Source organism: Saccostrea cucullata, unplaced genomic scaffold, assembly GCF_032062105.1.
Source record: "Saccostrea cucullata isolate Sc308-1 unplaced genomic scaffold, CSIRO_AGI_Scuc_v1 ctg3875, whole genome shotgun sequence".
Lineage (NCBI taxonomy): Eukaryota > Metazoa > Mollusca > Bivalvia > Ostreida > Ostreidae > Saccostrea > Saccostrea cuccullata.
This window is the reverse complement of record NW_026938383.1, coordinates 1-12,490: the sequence shown is the minus strand read 5'-3', so window position 1 is coordinate 12,490 and position 12,490 is coordinate 1. Positions and strand designations below refer to the sequence as shown.

At 32.4% G+C, this 12,490-nt stretch overlaps 1 long non-coding RNA gene across 1 annotated transcript; it reads right to left on the bottom strand.

The window, feature by feature from the left end:
• Nucleotides 1-10,386: 10,386 nt before the first annotated feature.
• Nucleotides 10,387-12,043, bottom strand: LOC134250092 (uncharacterized). The gene is made up of 3 exons (XR_009988421.1): nt 11,804-12,043; nt 10,871-10,922; nt 10,387-10,782 (listed from the first exon to the last, which is right to left on the bottom strand). It is a non-coding gene; the product is annotated as an uncharacterized LOC134250092 (long non-coding RNA).
• Between the last annotated feature and the right edge of the window lie 447 nt (nt 12,044-12,490).

Here is a 12,490-nt window from a genome sequence, read left to right as displayed (position 1 = left end):
TGAGTATTTTAACTTACATGTACCCATTTGTTATGATGAGGGGATGTATCTTTTAGTCCAAAAATTACAGATTGGTTTCTTGACAAAAAACTTTGATAAAAAATGAATTGGCTTCTGTCACTGAAGTGAAATCTTTTTCAATGGACTGAAATCCACAAAAACTCAATATAAATTTGGATAAGGCATACTTGTTTCCACCTTTCAAAATTGTTTGAACTGTTTTTGATTTGTTTTTGTTTTTTTTTTTTTTTGAAGAAGTATTTTGAACTTTTTCATTACTTTCATATCTTTTCATTACTTTCATAAAATACTAAATAACATTCTTTTTTAAAGTACAATAATAATTTTGAGCACAAAATTTTAATTTACTGTCGATGCTTGCATTAAAACAAATAGTTGCTTTTTAATGTAACCCTCTCCTCCACTGTACTTGGCGATCTAAATTAAAGGTTGGAAATCTTTTTTTTAAAGATGATGTAGATATCGTTTAAAGAACCTTTAATAGGGTTATGCAATAAAATGTCTTTGTTTTCAATACAATGTATGATATGGCATCCTTTCAGGCACTACGTCATCCATATTTTTGGAGATCTTACTGCATATTAATGAATGAAAATTTATGTAACACATTAAGAATTTTGGTACTAGTATAAAAACTTTCAATTTCGAAAAACGATCCAAATTAGGTAAAACGTGCAAGAGCCAGTGAATTTTACCAGACTGTAAAGGTCACCTTCAAATTATCGTGAGAAAGACGACATTAGTTGTATCTGTCACGCAACACGAAGACTCTAGAACTAAATGGGAGTCATAAAAAGATTTTATCTTCATTCACACCTTTACATTCCATGCTTAGTTGTACTTTTAAAATGTTCGTCGATATCCAGACTTAAACAGACAATGTTCTTCGTGTAAATTCTATATGAAATTCACATGCATATCGTGTAAATCCTTCGCATAAGAAGACAAAACCTATTTAACACTGCATGCATGCTACGTGTATATAAGCGAAATTAGGACTATATATAAGGTGTTCTTCTTCTATTGTACGTTTCAATCACAGATATATCTTGGGCTCTCCCATCGTTAAATGTGGACACTGTCATAAAGGTCTTCCGTCTTCAGCGGAAGACCATCTTGTTTTTCTAAGGTTTCTTTTCCAGTATTTTTCTTCTTATTATTTTTTTTCTTACCGATTTTGTGCACGCGAGTTCTCGGAAACGGCTGCATGGATTTTCATGAAACTTTCAGGTCTGATAGAACATCAAAATGTCGAGCTTAATCTAATGATGTCGTCGAAATACGTCCGGCGACGTCACTTCCGGTCAAACCAGGAGTAGTCAAAAATTACATATTTTTGCTGATCTTGACAGGTTTTTTGGATATCATATATCACTGGAAGCTTAAATCTTAATTTTCCGTCCGTCGACGGTACTTCCGCTCGAACCGGAAGTTGCAAAAATGGCTTAATTTTGCAATAATCAGAATAAATTTGGATGATTAAACCTTTTTCGGAATTCATTTTTCTTTTTTTTTAAATGAAAGTTTCTTCCGGTCAAACAGGACGGAAGGCCTACTCGTTGCAACGAGCTCAGCTCTAGTTCTAACTATAATTGGTCATCTCTGATCCCTATAGGAACCTTATATTCCTATATCCAATGGCGATACATTAGAAGGAACTTGATGAATTATTGTTAAATTTTGTTCTTATAGAGGTAAAACAAACACAGACTTTTAAAACCCTATTAGAAGGGATAACGTACAGTGGAGGAGTAAGCATCTCCTGTCGTCTTGTCACACACACCTGTTTACCTTGTCATAATCGCGCAAAACTAAAAACTCTTAGACAATCCGATTATGGTTTTGTTACTTATTCTGGAAAAGGATTTTATTATCCAGCCATACTATTGCCGAGCTCTGGCCATTTCTGAAAAATGGAAACTTTTTGTTAAAAAAAGTAATAACTTGCATATGGTAAGAATTATTCTTGTCCAAAAGTTCCTCCTTTTCATAATATAAATTTTTTCCGAGCTCTCGCTCTCTCTTTGTTTTTATAAGAGAAGCGCTTTAATTGTTTACCTGTCAAAGATCATTGACGGACACGTAATGATTGGCTTCAATTATGGGGAACATGTACTACCGTTATGTAAAGAAAGAACAAATGCGGGCGTTTGATATCCTGCATTTAGATAAAATGTGCAGATGAAATTTTAATTTTGAAATTAAATACATTGGATACATATTGATGTACAGTTTTATTGCACTATGTACATGCTTACAATTCAAAAATCCATTGTACTAGTATAATGGTGATAGCGTAGGTTAAATAGTGCAATGAAGTCCGTAAAAGACAAAAAGTGAAACTGGTAATAAATAAAGTAAAACAAATATTCGACTATCGTTCGACTAAAGCATCCGACTATTCGACTAAACTGTCCGAGTAAAATTGACATTCCTAATTTTGTGTTCCTTGGTAAAAGTGAACGGATCTGGCGCAATTTGACTGCATTATAAAATGGACTTTTAATTTATTTCAATCGTAAATGTCTCTTAAAACATTAAGTACTACCCGGTAATAATAAGATGAAACAAATTTAACAGTATATTTGCATTAACATGTGAAGGCATAAAATTGTCGAAAAAATCAGAAAGGTTGTCAAAATTTGATACACATGTGCTAATAACATTGTATAAAAACAAGAAAGAAAAAAGACAAAAACACAATGGACAATAAAAGATAAGGATGAAAATTTCATCATGAAATACTGAACGTAAGGAAAACAAGAACAATATGCAAACATCGAATGCTAAAAATATCCGTTTATTGAATAAAGAGGATATAATGCAAATTTGAAGGAAAATTTGGGAAACTTGAAGCTTAGAAGGAAATATTTCAGTATCAAATAATAGGCCCTTCACAAATGTATAAATGAGCAGGCATATCGTATCTCAAAATGGAATAAAAGAGAATTCTTCAGGTTTTTTTATTTCCTCAGCTCAGCCACAGAGAACAATTGAAACATAAACAATTTAGTCATTGAGGATGAAAATAATGATATTAATATAACTACATGTACAACTGAATATATGATTGTCTATACATCCTTAGCAATACTATCTTAAAAGCAGGTAAAATCTTTAACTTTGATCTGAAACAGTTATAACTGGCGTCGAGAATATACAAGGATCATTGAATCTTTTTAGACTAGGTCAACTTAAAATGAGAAAAATGGCTATAATCTTTGTCATCTGATATAGGACATGAGTTCTTTCTTAGGATGCTGTTCATAAAGATAACCTTTTTTTAACCTCAGCATTTTTCACTTACCTGGTACCTTTCATTTTATGATGAGAGTATGTATATTCGCGTCACCGATTTGCAAATAGATTTCTTGATATACAACCATCGATTCTATCGCCGAAAGCAATGCTTGGTTTAATGAGCTCAAATCCATTACAACCACTTGCATAACACACAATGTAGATTTAAATAAGATTTACTTATAGCTAAGATCTTGTTTCCAAATTGTTTTCCAAAATGAAAAAAATATTAACATAAATGGATGTCTGAATACAAACGGACAAAGAAAAGCACAAACTTATGTGTACCATCATCATTATCATCAAGATTTAACTGTATGATGCGAAAATAAGGTGCAAATCTTATTAACGTAGTATTTACGGAAAAAAAAAATTAAATTTCATAACTCTGAACAAAAAGTTTAATTTTACTGTTGATAATTGTATGAAAGCAAAATGTTGTTTTTAAATGTAACCTACAGATCGACTAGAATTTGTTACTTGAATCTTAAGAAGTATCTTATGGAAGTTGTAAAAGTAATGCTAATTGTCATTAAGCTCACTCCCTGTAGGCTATATAATTAGTATACTATCGGTATTTTGAGCAATCATCAATTTGGAATCATACAGTTAAATCTCAATTAACCTGACGTATAAATTATACAAACATCGTCAATCAATCAATCAGTTGGAACTACCTGGTTACCATTTTTAAAAAAAGTATTTTTACGAGACTATAACTTCTGATAATTTTAATGATTTAATTATTAAAGGTCTTCCAATTACACCCGTGTTTTCAATCTTTGACACTTTCTTCTGTTTCATGTGCTTTGTATAAATTTTCGACTTCTTAATACACTGTGCATGTATACTTTCACTGTCTCTCTTTGTTTTAGGTAAATACCAGACGAGCACATAGTGTGCCCAGCTATGTTTATGATAAAAGTGATGAGTAACTTTTCTATCGTCAACTTCCCTTACTTATGCAGCAATATACCTTCATCACCTGCATAAGGAGTATTTATATCTCAGTTGATTCGATACGCAAGAGCATGCTCTACGTATGAACAATTTCTTAAACGAGGTAAATTATTGACAAGCAAGTTGATGAAACAAGAATATCAACAGTCTCGTTTAAAGTCATCATTTCGTAAATTCTATGGTCGATAAAATGACCTTGTCAGCAAATACAAATTATCATTGAATGAAATGCTGACTGACGTTTTTCATACCAATTGTTAGTCCATTATTTATACACTGAATTGACCACAGATTTTTTCCGTTATTTCCTGATTATGACAACGAGCACACGGCGGGTGTGACCTGTCGGCAGGGGATGCTCACTCCTCCATGGCTCCTGATCCCACCTCTGATGTTTCGGAGGTCCGTGTTTGCTCTGCTCTTATTTTGTATATTTGTTTAATGGACGTTGAGATTGAATACTGTTCGTTATTTCCATATCCTTCTTTTATAAAACATGTATAAATGCACGGTACATTGTTCATGTATATAAAGGTAAATGATTAAAAAAATCATACAATATGTACTTTGTTACGTGCATTATTTATATTGTTATAATTACATCATTCTGATGATTTTAATTTTTACGGGCATGTTCAATTCGTAAAAAAAATAACGCGTAGAATTTTAAATTACCCTTTTTACAAAAAATTCATAAAAATTTACAGCAGTAAAAATTATCTGTTATATGGTATTTTAATACTTGCATCGTAAATGTTGACACTGCCATTCTTTCTATAATCGGTCATTTCTTATTCCCATATATTCCTGAATCCAATGGCGACACTTTCGAAGGAAATTGATGATATACTGTCATATTTTATTATTTTAGGAGCAGAGAAACAAGGATCTCTAAAACCCCTTGAGTAGGATACTGTACAAAATATAGAGCAGTAGGCCAAAGAATAATATCAAAATTGCATAAATTTTGCATTTTTGGATGTACACTTTTTTTTGGGGGGAGTATTAAAATTTAATGTTTAAGGTATGGAATTTATTTTGAGAATCCAAATATTTGAAAACAGGCTTCGAGAAATTACAATGTTCTTGAAATTTGCAAAAAATATGAGTACAGTGGACCTTCATTTATCCGGACGCTTTGGTTCCCAGTCAATTTGTCCGGATATGTGAAGCGTCCGGATACCTGAATCACCAGTTTAACAAGACAAAATAACATTTAAAAATGCTGTCCCTATGAAAAATCGTACGGATACTTAAGCATCCGGATATCTGGCGTCCGGATATCTGAAGGTCCACTGTATTTGACTACCTTCAGCAAAGAATTAAAATATGAGCACAGCCCACGATCCAAAAAATAAAACATGTTTTTTGATCTTCAGAAATAGGCCTTTCACTATGTTTTGGCATATTTTGGATCAGAGTTGTGCTCTATGTACAATATTGAAAAAACGCTTCAACTTTACGTCATTTTCAAGGAATTTACAGGATATGAGGAAAATGACGCATTTTATGACGTCATAATGCATTGACTAGATGTGAAATTACGTCACAATTAATAGATACCTGGTCACCAACAGTCCAAGTGATAAATTCTAAATTTGCAACCTAAACTGAGCGGTTTTTAATTTTCAGAAATTCTCAGGGCCAAATAAGGCCCAAAGTGGCTCTACCTCAAAAGAACAAAAAATTAAAAAAGAACTTTTAAATTTAACAAAGGTTACAATGTATGTATTATCTTGATAAATGCTCAATCAGTGTATTAAATATCACTAGGACAAATGAAAAGCATGCACACTGTAGTTTGAAAACAATAACTTGTTATCAAAGCATAAATACAACACCAAAAAATCAGGGCCAATTAACTTCTTAGAATATACATATTCAGTATACAGACACAAGCTTCATACATTTACGTAAATTTATAGACACTGGTATATATAGTTTTAGTTTTTTAAATGCACAAATGTATATTCATGTCTCCATGTTATGCTTCAGTATTGAGTATAGTGGGATCATACATAACTTTAAAACACAAAGCTATTTACAATGTATATACTTATTTTAGTAAATGATTTTTCTTTTTTACTAATTAAGTAAATATAGATTAATGAATGCAATAGATATTGATATGCGTGTGCTTAAATTCAAAAAGACAAACACGTGTAATGGGAAAATGATTACACTAACAGGAAATTTATTTCAGTTCCTTTCAAGTGAGCTAAGACACCATACCTTTTGAAAAAAAAACATATTTTAGAAATACAACTGTTACAGAAACTTGCATGTACTAAGATTCATAGAATTTTTACATAATTCAATGAGAAAAAAAAAATAATTTAATAAATTTGAAAAATTTAACAATTACAGTACAAGGGGTCATCAAAAAGTTCGCAAACTAGCAAACTTAATTCCATACAAGAAACAATATTTGGTTTTAATGTTGATTATATTTTTAATTTATCCTCCCCGATTTTAATGCACATCAAACACCGTTCTGCGCATGCGCGAATCACGTGATATTGGCGATCAGGTGACCCCCTCCGTAGCGTTCTGTCACAAAAGTTCAAAGATTTTTCCGAGTTTTATACTTATTTCCATGTGAGTTTATTTTTATGACAAGAACAGTTAATTTGTCAGAAATGGTCATATCTCGGCAACAGAACGGGTGGATGATAACGTCCTTTCCAAAAATAGGTGGATAGAGAATGTGTGCATCCTTTTTATCATATCTGATATGTTTAAAATCTAAAGTAAACGATATCTTAGGTATTTAATACTTATATCATTGTTCAAATATTCAACTATTTTTCAAAGTGCTAATTGGAGGTCTTTGATAGCAAATTGCTTAATTAAAAATACATATCTTTTCAAACTTGCTTTCATTGGGCAAGATGGCAAGTATCATTTTTAATCATCAGCCTCCTTCCCTAAAAAAGATTAATCCAATCATTTATTGAATTTTTAGTAACTCATTTATCTCAATGAACTGTGTACAAATTATTATATGATACTGTAGAGGGTTTTCTAAGATATTACAATAAATTGTACAGTCGTTTGTAGAACGAGGACGACTGAGACAACCATTTTTCGTTACAAATGACCTAAATAGTGACGTCATTTTCACATTGTGACGTCAAAAACAAGGAGAGAAACTTTTTATTCAGTATATGCTATTTACAGAACTTGTGTATGGCTATGTGTATACCGAATTTCGTTCTAATCTGAATTGTGTTTTTGTAGATATAGAGATAGTTTGCGAATTTTTTTATCACCCCTCGTAAAACTCGGTTATAGCGACGTCCTGGGGACCTGTCAATTTTATTCGCTATATCCGTAGTTCGTTATAACCCTATAACGAATTCATAAAACCGTATGTAGCGAATTTGCAATATGCATGTTCTCCTTCAGGTGTAACTATAAAATGTGTCAGTGAAGCAAATATACAAAACATACTTCCGATAACTAAAAATTTATTATGAAATGAATTTTATTTACAGATGCGTAAAGAAAACAAAGTCAGTTCAATTTATCACATTTTAAGATCTTTGAAAGTTCGTTTTAAAAGATGTAAATTTCATTATATTTAATCTCAACGGGACTCAAAATCAGTTCTCTATATTCTTAAATTAGTTATTTCAGAGATCGTTACAACCGTAGAATTTTACAAAGATTTGTTACAAATTTTGCCGGGGACCAAAAACGTCGCTATATCTGTAAATTCGCCATACATGTATCCGTGTTCGTACTAAACGAGTTTCACTAATTTATTACAAAAATACTGAACCTCTACTGATTAAAACAGGGTTAAGGGAGAGGTTTACTTGCTGCCGAATATCATCCCCATTTGTTTGTCAATAAAATTTTGCCTGGATAAAAAATCAAACTTGATTGACTTTATAGCTCCTTTAATGGATTCTTTTAAAAGCTATTCTATTTATATTTTATCAGTTCGGAAAAATTTATATTCTTTAAGTGATTGACAAAGTGCAGTTTCTTGAATTGTCAGAAAGATAAGCAACTTGTGCATGTTTATTACCTGCAATTCACGACTATCCTTCTAGTCATCTATTTATGGAAATAATGAAAAACTGTTTATATTTAAGTTAAAATAGTTAAAAAAAAACACTGGCCTACTTTCTCAAAAAATACTTGAATAATTTAATGTACAATAGGATAGTAAATAAAAGATTGAACCAACACGTTTTAAAATGATAAGTACAGTGTAAAATAAGGTTAAACTAGAATGCATTATAGCAAAACAGGAAAATGATACAATATGCTTATAGCTTGTGAGACTTCTTTACACTTGCGATTAATTTAAACAAATTATTTTTCTTAAAACAAAATCTCAGGTGAGCTGAAAAAAGGCAACATAATTTTTAGAAAGATAATAAAAAAGATACGATATTGAATGATTTTGATTGACATAGCGGTTTATTTAAGTTTTCGTTTCTTTATTTTGGAAACAAGGATCGCGGAAGCCACAAATCATCCTCTTGCTCTGGTGTAAATAATTGACAAAATGAATGTAAGTTACCACCAGAATGTAACAATGCACATCCAAAAATCTTTACTGTAGGTTTCACATGACTTCTTTTTCGCCATTCTTGCAATAGGCGTTTGATTCTCTTCAGAACGTTATATCTGTGTTCGTCAATGATTTATTCGATTCGGCTAACAGTAAGGCCCAACTCTAGACTCAGCTGAAAATATCCTCGTCCAATGTATCCTGTCACTTGATCCAGTTCCTCATCGGATAGAATTTTATCCAGTTTATTACTGGGGATATCTTCCATGACTATTAAAATGGTAAAAGTATGTATTATTGCAAATTATTATGCTTCCTGTTAGTTTGTCTCAATATAACCCATACCCTAGTATTCTCGCATAGTGGTCTAAGGATTTATATAGCGTAAACATACTATGCCGAAATAGAGCACGGCTTCCATTTTTGAGGAAAATCCGACAACGCCCACAACGGGGAGCGAACTCACGACCCCGAGATTTATAGTCCGACGCGCTACCGATTACGCCACAGACACCGTTATCTATGATGATGTACCATAATATATATAAACTTAGTTTCAAATATTATAATTAAAATTAAAAATAAAGAAAATAATTCTTCTAAAATAGTTTCTTGCAACCCCCCTTCCTTCACTCAAATAATATTCTCTAAAACTATCTGTAGATTATACCTAAAGCAATGGAACGTTCAAAATTAAAGAAAAAGATTATGACGTTCATGTTGCATAAGGTGACGTCATAATAAAGTAGACGAATGTAACATGTGATGAAACATTGGGAGTGAAGAAAATATTGCCGTTTTTATACAGTAACAACAGTCAGCATAATAATAACAATAGTGTTGTGTTTTGCGTGCACTATGCCTAAATAGTAGTCAGGGTTTGACACATAGTGCACTCGCCTCCGGCTCGTGCACCATGTGTTAAACTCTGACTACAATTTCGGCCTTATGCACGCAAGACAGAACACTATTATATAAATAATAAGATAGATAAATAAAAGAAAGTCCTCAAAAACAGTCCACCCTTAAAAGAATAAAAAAAATTGTTAATGCTTAAACCAAAATATATCACAAAGGGTATGAGCAATTTTAATTCCTTTTGTCTAGTCTTGAAAAATGGCGTTTTGTCGCAGGACAATCACGACGGTCACGTGTCCTTCGCAGCAAATCAGATTCTGATTTATTAGCAATTGCATTTGTATACTTTGGTAATACATAAAATAACTTTAACCCTTACAAATAAATACTAACTTTCAGAAGTATGTTTATAGATCAAACGCACGTTAAAGCTTGAATTTTTTTGTTCTAAGAGAGAGAGAGGGGGGGGGGGGGGGGGGAGAATTAATATCTAGGGAAAAATTTTATTGGTTAATGGTGTTTGAAGATTGATTTTTAAGAAGAAAAAATCATCAAGTAGTGTATGAATTTAAAAAATGCATTCTTCTTCCTCCTAAAGCAGTAACTTTTTTAAAAGTAATCTAAGATAGCACTTACCTTTTATTTCAAAATTGCTGCTTTTAATGACCTGAAAAATTGATGGAATCTTTGAAAAGCTTTTTGTCACATAAAATCAAGGACAAAGAAGATGATAGACTGGATTTGCGTGTAAGTGTTGGGACATTTCAGGGAAAATGGAGAGAGGGATAAAGGAGATATATCTGTATTTACAGAACGTTTTACTCAATATATATCTATTTCTTCACCTCACAGAGTGTGTGTTTGTCAAGTTGCAATTGCGCCAACACTCATCCCAGATCGGAGAATGTAGGTTGTGATCTTTTACGCCATTCATGTAGGACGTAAAATCTCTGGTCATCAATTGATTGGTGCTCTCTCTCTCTCTATCCGTTTGACTTCCATGTTGAGGATTCCGAGTTCTGTAGCAATTCTCCCTAATTCATGTGGATTTAAGTATCTCGCTAGCCGTAAGAGTTCCACATCTTCTACCAACCTTTTTGAATAACATCCAATACCTTTAAGCAGATCTAGACTCAATACTTAACTGCTTAAATGCACAACTCAGCCAAATTTCCAGAATATCTTTATTGATTTTTAACCTACCTGGGCAGTTGTCTTTGCATTTTTGTGTCTCCTGGTATGAAGCATCGTCATGCTATTAAAGAAGGAATGAATTAAGAATGCTTGGTTTGTGTACAGGAAAAAACTATTTGGAAGAAGCAATAATTACATTCATAAAATCCAGTGAAAGAAACCATGGTGAACTAGACAGAAACGCGAAAACTTTGAAAAATCTACATGAGAAATTATGTTCGAAGGAAGAGTATTCATCACTGGTCGAGCGGTCGCACACGGTGTTTACTGTTCTATCAAAAGGGATAAGCATCACGAAGAAAAAGGTAACGTGTTAGTGTTTTTAAAGTAAGACTAACTGAAGTCAACAGCATTTTTGTTTGTGTCAGGACCGGTAATTATCCATGTGTATCAGGTCCAATGTTCAAAGCAAAGGCAGACCAGACAAGAACCAAAAAAAGTGAAAAAAGTTATCAAGTACATATGTAGATGATAATCATGAATCTTGAAATCAATCGTTAATTGCATTTAAGAGAAAATTGAATTCATTTATTCAAGTCGTTATTTATTTTACTATAAAAATGCATTCTCGTAGGATGAATTCATTAAAAAAAATGCAAAGTATTGTTTAAATAAGCAATCTAATTGTACTGAGAAGTACATGTACTCCAACGTTAATACAAAGAATGTTGTCAATTATGAATTATTCATTATTGTTCATACTTCATTCGGTATATATCTGTTTACGCTCGAATCAAAGGTACTACAGAGGCTGACACATTTGATGAAATCTTTAACGCTTATTTCTGGGACAAAATTTCAAACTGAAGTCTACAGATTGTTCACATGGATCAAGGAGGACATGCTTGGTGTGATATACTAGGATATGAAGATAACGAAGATAACGAAGAATATTCAATATCAAGGTGCATAAAACAATACAAAATAGGAGCAAACACAGACCTCCAAAACATCAGAGGTGGGATCAGGTGCAATGGATGAGTAAGCAAATTCTGCTGACCGGTGGTGTGCTCCTTGTCATGATCGGGAAATAACGGGAAATCCCGTCGTCAATTCTGTGTACAAATAATGGACTTACAATAATCAGTCAGCATTTGACTCAATGACAGCTTTTATTTGCTGCAAGGTCATCGTATAGACCAAAGGAACTTACGAAATGATTACTTTAAAGGACATTTCTAATATTCTTGTTTCAGCAATTTATTTGTGAATAATTAACCTCTATTTAGAAATTGTTCATACGTAGATAACTCTCTTGCGTATCGAATCAACTGAAATGTATAAACTCCGTATGCGGGTGATGAAGGTATGTTACTTCATAAGTAAGGGAAGTTGATGATAGATATATAAACGTCATCACGTTTTTCAGATTGCTTTGTTGTTAGATTCCCATTATCGTCTATTTAAATACAGTCTGATTGGAGATAAGTGTTATGTACGTGTTCGACTGTAAATTACAATTTATTTGTAATGATATCTTGTTTGCCGTAACTCATTTTAATCATCAGCTTGCTGCAAATATATGTACTTTTGTTTTCTTTGGAAAACAACACACGCCAGTATCTTTTAATATTTTGTTTGTTACAATTTTTTTCTCATACATCGAGCTCACACATATATGTTACCAAT